This window comes from Eurosta solidaginis, chromosome 3, assembly GCF_040869045.1.
Source record: "Eurosta solidaginis isolate ZX-2024a chromosome 3, ASM4086904v1, whole genome shotgun sequence".
Taxonomy (NCBI): domain Eukaryota; kingdom Metazoa; phylum Arthropoda; class Insecta; order Diptera; family Tephritidae; genus Eurosta; species Eurosta solidaginis.
The window spans coordinates 19,664,068-19,672,257 of NC_090321.1; positions in this window are offsets into that span (position 1 = coordinate 19,664,068).

The window sequence follows — 8,190 nt, forward strand, 5'->3', positions numbered from 1 at the left end:
TATTTTGCTCATACGCCATGGGGGTTGTAGCAATTTCTTAGACATTGCGGTGTAATCAGTCTTTGGGAGTTGTTTGTGGAGTTTGTAGTGGGAGATTGTTTGGAGGCTAGAAAAATATGTGAAAATTTAGTAAAAGGGCATTTCAAATATGTTGAGTGCATAAGTAGTTATAAAGTGGTTGCTTTGGTATGTTAAGCAAAGGAACAATAATTTTATTTTCCCATGACTTTGCGTTCTGTTTGTGAGGGAAGAATATAAAGTTCAATTACGGAGCCAGTAAAAACTAAAGAAGAAAATGTTTAAGGTTTTTATGCAGCTGTCGCAATGTCGATGTACCTTTCATAAATATTGATATTTTTAATACGTTTTAATATCGATGTTGCACTTCAAGAAACATCAAAACATGAGGCTTTTTACTTCAAGTATTTCCAACCGCACAACTTGAGGTCTACAAAATCCGCCAAAGTTGCTGAAAATGTCGCTATTGTAAGGAACTTTTTCTGTATGAAAGAAGTGACTGAAACGTTAACTGATTGCAAAGATACAGGGTGTCGAAGATACGTTTTTTTCGTTTGGTGGATGACAGAAACTAACATTCAAATTGAGTTTCTAGTTTTTTTTTTTTAAATTGGTTATAATATGTTTGGTTGCTCTGCCGCTCGGATAACAAAGAACAGAACCCAAGTAGCGCACGGGGTGCCATATCGATGCACATTTCTCCTGAAACCAATTGCTGTTGACATCGTATGGCTAGTCGGTACTCCTTTCGAATCATTTGGAGCGGACAATGAACGTGCTGATACCTTTACATAGCATTTAACTACTTCCATAAGTTCCGGCAGTACATAATTTCCCATAGTAAAAACAAAGTGTGTGCTAGAGCTGGACATGCATACAGGTAGTGCGCGACTGTTCCTTTGCTTCTCTCCTCGCCGCAACTCTGGAAAATGCTTTCAAAATGCATCCCCGTTCTCTCTGCATGCAGGCCAAGCGGCCTGTTGCCCGTGATTGTGCAAGCGCTCATAAAGATTTATTTTCTTGACCTTCTCTCTCACTGTCGTAATTCAGCCATGTTTGCTTGGTTATTTTGCAAGTGTCTGTGGAGTATCAGTTGGAGACTGCTAACTCCTTCAATCTGATATTTGTGTTTATTTTGATTGATGTAAGCGGCAGATGCTTCTTGACCACCTGCGCAGCCTCCCACAGTGCCCCTAGTTCTTTTTATTATTATAGATGGACAGTGATCATGTGAGTACTCAATCATTCCAAAAGCAGTGTTTTCAAATGCGGCTTTGATGTCCTTGCACATGGATAAGGAAGAAGAGAATCACAAATATAATCATCGAAAAAGCTCGACTGAAAAGCCTCTCACAAGAATTTCTACCATAAATGGCCACGAAGAAGTGAGCATTGTTTGTTACGTTTACAATGGCAGTAATACTCGAGGAGTCTTAGAGACTTATTTCAAAAGTTAGCACTGCAGGTGCACAGTGTGGACAAGAGATAGCCCTGAAATATGTTTACACATCGAAAGATATTGGGAGGGGTGTCAAACGATGCGTATTGACCTCGACAACAATAGTCTGAAGGAGAAAAAGAAACATTTAAAAATTTACCTCTGCCCCGAGATAGTTGCATTTAAAGTTGGCAGTTTTTAAGTAGTGTTGTTGTACGCAGGAAAAAGATTTTGTTACAAAGGGATTTTGCACTGATTTAATTTTGTTTCCACCCCATTGGTGGATCAGCCAGACTAATATTAAACCAAAATGTAGATCTGCGTAGCCATAACTTTCTTCTCGATAAAAGAAGCTTATAATGTAGATGAACTTGGAGACCTTCCAGTCAGTTTCCATGTTATCACCCAACATATGAGCCGCTGATAAATCTACAATGAATAAAATAAAGCAAGGTGTAGTAGGAGATTTTGCGCCGAGCTTTTCTTCCAATTGTATCGTGCTATGATAGTGAAATAAATAAAGAGACAGGCGGTGTAAGACTTGATCTATTTTTGTTCCTGAGATCGCGTATGTTGCCGCGAGACAGGATAACTGGCATATCGTATTGCAATTAATTTACATTACAAAAAGTTCCTTTAAATAAGCAGAAAGATAAAAATAAAATGTCATATAGTTTTGGGTCAGCTTTTTGATACTTTTTCATATTTTCCAAGTTTTGAATTGCTCAAGATAAAGCTCAATAAATCTCCTACAAAAATTGTATGAGACACTTAACATTTTTTGGAAAGCAATAAATACTCTTGTTTTTGATTAACACTAAAAAAATAAAATCCTTGCGTTTGGCAAAAAAAAAAAAATTTAATTAAAAAGCTTCAACCATCGTAAGAGTGTGGGTTCAAATCCCAATCGCGGCAGAAAAGGCTTTGAAGAGACTTACAAGGATAATCGAAACGGCTGTCACCTTGTCCGTAAAATTGCTTCAAAAAAATGTTTTCGTACATTTTAAGGCAATAAAAGCTAGCCCTCGTTTGTACGAACATATATTTCGCAAACTCGATCGAATAACAAAATATTTAATATCATGTCCTTACCTCAATCCCCATTTCACTCACACTCTCCATTTTCATTTCATTTTTTCCTTCCCTTTCTACGGTCATTTCAACACTCAATTCCGTTCTTGCTTCCATTTCCCTAAATATTACTAATTTACGCCAAAATGAAAGGTATGTTGTCGTCGTCGTCTAGACGACATGAATCCACCCTGGAAATTTCGTCAGAACCAACACATATTTTAATTTTTATTTTTATGGTTTTTTTTTGGTTTAGTTGTTAACAAATTTCGTACAGAAGCTTAGCGAAATATGAATTTTTTTCAATGAAATAATGAATTTTTCTATTCACAGAGAACTAATTATCTCCTTAGTGCACATACTTCAACAGTCCTTTATTATATTTTTTTAACACCCTTCTAATAGTTTCATTTATATATAATGTATTTGTGTAGCTATTTCATACAAAATTTATTAAAAAAATGCTACGTACACGCACCCGCCGTTTTTTCATATCTTCTGCCGCAAAAGCTGCAGAAATAATATTTTGCATTTCTTTGATGCTTTTCTGTTTTTTTTATAAACCATTACTACTTGCTTTTCTGAAAAGTTTGTGTATTATCAGTATAACGTCAGTGAAACAACAGGATTCTACAGACACATTTACAGTCCTTTTCATACATAGTCATAGAAAATGGCCCGCAACAATAAAATTCACAAAATCCATGTACATTCATCGGAGCCATAAAAGACTCCTCTATGATCATATTTTTGATGCTCAAATTTCCCACATATTTCGGACTCTTAGAATAAGACACTCTTTTGCTCGACAAATTGAATTGAATTCGCTTTGTTTTGGGTTACCTCTATCGCTACACCTAATTTCGATAACGTAATGTAGAAACCTAGACTGTAAGCATTGTTGCTTAACAGATTTTGGATGTTCCTTGGTCCTGGTCTCCGACTCGCAAGACTGCATAACTATTTAACTATTGTAAGATAAATGTTATTATAAATTAAGTTTTCAAAAAAAAAATAAGGTTTTATTTTGTACAATTAAGAGTTGTTGTATGTGGGTTTTCAAGCAAAAAAAAAAAAAACTTTAACTTGTGGTAATAATCTTTAACGAACTCTCCGACAATCACACGCCTATCAGTGTCGACCGCATGCGATGATGCAAAAATCCGCACATTTAATGCCAGAAGCAAACAAATATTGTCAAAATCTGATGCGTAGCAGTCACCTACAAGAGAAGACAAAAAAAAAAAGACAGTAACAAAAATATAATGTTCTTACTAACCACAAATCACACATAGGCTGACTTAATGACATGCAACGCTTGAATATTTGTATGTACATATGTAACACAACGACGCTAGCAAAGGGTAAATAGAATATAGGGGATCAAAAGTAGAACTGCAACATAATAACGGTTTATAGCATCTTCAATTAGTAGCGGTTGTAAGACATTGTAAATGCGTTGTTGTTGTGGTTGTGCGTGCGAATTGTAATGTGGGGCCAATATGCATAGATCTAAAGACTAAAGAAACGAACTTGCTCGCGCTATGTTCTATGTGATCTTCTAAATTTGGATGAGCGAACGATTGCAAATTGCCAAAAAAAATTGATATATTTACAGAATATTACAGTTACAAATTTGTTGTATGCAAACATTAATCACACTAACAACAACAAATGCAAAAAACCACGAACGAGTAATGAATACCTACAACAAACGCAAGTATAACATAAACTAGAATTTTAGAAAATGATCAGACGTTAATTTGACGCATTTTGCAATCACACAAACACACAGAGCATAACAAAGTAACCAACAGCATTGATTGTGGCAGCGAGCAGACACAGCATTGATTCTTTTTTTCGATTGCTGCACGTTGCGTTTCGCATTGAAAATAAAAATTGAAAATTTTGCAACTTCCAAATATAAATTCGCAAAAAAAAGAAACAAAGAAGATTATACACAAGAATAAATGCACGTACGTTGGTTTTTTGAACTATTAATGAATTACTGGACAGACGAACAGACAGACACATAACAAAGGCACCTTAGTACAATCACCCAAATGCATGCCAGCGATTGAAGAAGAAGACCATGCAGACCACCGATTGCTTTTTCGGATAATACAAAAAGCTCTTGGGAGTCAATTACATATGTGCACATGGCGGTAGCAAAATATTGACTGCAACAATTTTCGACTATTTTACTGTTGCTGGCTATTTGCAGTAAGCGCGTGGCTCAACCGCTGGTGCTGCTGCTATTGCTGGTCATTGTTGATGTGTTTTGTACGCTTCGCTGCATCGACCGAAGGTTTGGTTAGTTTGATGCGCGTGAAGTAAATTAGTTTTTGCAGATGCCAATTTTTTCTTAGACAAAGTTATCGAAATTGTAAATGTAAGTAAATGAAAAATTAAAATAAAATTGTGCAATGCAACGTGCTAATGTTTATGATTTGTAAGGGTGCATGTTGTTGTTATAGGCGCGCGTTGTATTTGCTGAGAGTTCATGCGCCAAAATTCGGCAGGTTACTGTAACATTCACTGCACAGCATTTTTATGAGTGATTTCCGTAGTCACATGGTTAAAGGCCATTCACTGATGTATGTACAGCGCATTTATCGCACACATATGCTGTATAGTGTATGTATACAAGCTGATTATTAGAAATTTGAAACTTATTTAATTTTATTTCTTACATATACAGCAGCGTTGCGAAAAATAGCAGTGGTATTATTTTTTTTATTTCGTTCATTGAATTGTGCTTTTTATATTTTCGATATTATAAGAAAAAATTTCCATAAATTTTGTAACTGAAACTATGCAAAACCACTATGGAAAAAACTTGAAGATCCGAGAAAATTTTACAAAAATTTTGCAACTTTTTTAAAGCTCTCTGAATTTTTTTGAGTGTACTGTAGCGGTTCAATATTTTTAGTTTAATAAATTACAAGTTACTGAATGCTCAAACTTCGCACTGATTTTTGACAAATGTTTTTTCTATAGGTTGTTTCAGATTTTCTTCCATATAAAAAAAAAAATTGTCACACTTTGTGTAAAAATACGGATATGGTTTTGTTAACTGGGAGCTATATGAACTTGCAACGGATTGGGGGGTTTAAAATATACCTGCTGCAGATATGCTTGCCGTTAGAGGCGACTAAAATACCCAATGGTTGAAGGGATAGAGTAGTACAACCTTTTCAAGGAGATGCCAGCACAATTTATTGCTTCTTCCACCCAATTGTCAATGTCGCGTACCCGTAGCGCATCCAGTTTCTTCAGCAAGCGATGCTCTGGTAACACCAAGTTCCACATAGAACTAGGGGGTGGGGTCTTACAAGTTCAATGTGGTTGCAAAGGGCCATCAACATCGAAAACGTTCTCCAAAATCTGCAGAGAGTGTCTTTATCACCACAACAACAAATAGGAGGTATAAGGTTTCGATTTAAATTAGGGCTAAGCTAGGAAGGGTGGCCTTGCAGGACTAACATTTTCCAAAATATGCTCAACGTGGAGGAGAGAGTGAAGAAGGCGTCGACGGCACTTTAAGAGTGTAAAAGAATCTGTTTCCTTCTATCTCTTATTGGCATTGTAAAGCCTCTCTTATACTAGAGAGGCTTTGTTTGGAAGAAAGTCACACGAAAAAGAACCAACCTCAAAGAATAAGTGAGGGTATGCAGGCTCTCAATGCTTAGCATAACGATAAAAAAAAAACAACCCCGACGCCTGTGCCATTTTGCACATTCCACCTGTAGACCTGGTGGTGAAGATGATAGCTTAACCATTGCAATGAGACTCAATGCGCTGGGGAAGTTTGAGCATACACTGTACGGACATAGTAATATTACAGCACTTACGGCACTTTAAGTGTGTAAAAGAATCTGTTTCCCCCTATCTCTTTTTGGAATTACAAAGCCTATCTTATATTAGAGAGGCCTTGTTTGGAAGAAAGTTACACGAAAAAGAACCAACCTCAAAGAATAAGTTAGGGTATGCAGGCTGTCAATGCTTAGTATAACGATAAAAAAAACAACCCCGACGCCTGTGCCATTTTGCACATTCCACCTGTAGACCTGGTGGTGAAGATGATAGCTTAACAATTGCAATGAGACTCAATGCGTCGGGGAAGCTTGAGCATACACTGTACGACCATAGTAGTATTACATCATGAAATATTGGACGAAAATACTACCTAGCTCCCTATTATAGCTTTGATGGGTCTCTTTAAGCCACAAAAAAAGTGCAAGATTAGCGAAAGGGGCGCTCGAATATCAGATAAGGTAATTCACGTATACCCCGATAATTTCAAAGCAATGGAAGGAGTTGGACTTACGGTATACTGCGTTGATCCGGAAATAAACAGATCCTTCAAGCAGTCAGCTTACTGTCATGTTTTTCAGGCGAAAGTAGTAGGCGTAGCTAAAGCAGTAGAAACACTGGCGGAAAATAGCTTAAACTGCAGTCACGTAAAAGCAATAATCTCTCAGGGCACAACATTTAAAATTGTGATGGAGTGTAAAACAGAATGAAGATAGGAAGAAACACAGATCTATATTGGGCATGTGGGAACAGATGGGAATATAAATGCGTATGGGCTAGTCAAAGGCGTATCGAGAGAAGCTTGTTGGGTAGATGTTACAATCAGTAATGGCGGGATTAAAGGAAGGCGAGAGCTGCAAATGATGGACCAATCTGGAAAGGCGTACAATTAAGCGCGGGGCTGCAATGTAACAGCAGGTGCAATGTGCAGGTGTAACAGCCTTAGATTTACAACGTTACTCTTAGGATTGAAAAAAGCAGACTGTAAGCTCATGACCTGTATTCTGACTGGCGTTGTCTTCTGGCGTCATATGCTTTAAATTACACCTAGTCAGGGATAGCAAATGTAGAACGTCGGGTTAGAGGCGAAAACGATCGAGCACGTTTTGTGCTCGTGCTCTGCGCTCGTCAGGCCAAGATTCTAGCTGTAAAGAGTGGTACAGCTTACTTACTTAATTGGCGCTTAACCGTCTAAACGGTTATGGCCGAAAATAAATGTAAGGCGCGATAACCTCCGAAGAGATCTAAGGCCGAGCTTCTCTTCCAATTTGCGTCGTGCTCCTCTTGATTTTCCCTACAAATTGGCCGGAGGGGACCTACATGTTTTATGCCGACTCCGAACGGCATCTGCAAGGCAGATGAGTTTTCACTGAGAGCTTTTCATGGCAGAAATACACCCGGAGCGCTTGCCAAACACTGCCGAGGGGCGACCCCGCTTCGAAAAATTGTCTTCTAATTGAAAAACCTTATTTCTAAAATTTTGATGTTGCTTTGCCCGGGAGTTGAACCCAGGGCATACGGTGTGATAGGCGGAGCACGCTACCATCACACCACGGTGGCCGCCACGAGTGGTACAGCTATCAGATCCAAAAGCAGCATGTAGAATAGGTCATAGAAAGCTTCTGATATTTACCAGGAGGATAAAGTAACATAGTTTCTAGTTTTTGATGGCAAATTTCCAGTTTGAGCGTTGAAAAAACATCTGGTAACATGAAGGACTCATTCAAACTATGTGACTCATGTGGCGGCCAGTACAACTCGACCTTATCTTTGGAGGAAAAAACATCCTTCGATTTTTATTTAAATCAATCTGAATTTTGGGAGGCCTATTACTTGTACTTTCTTAT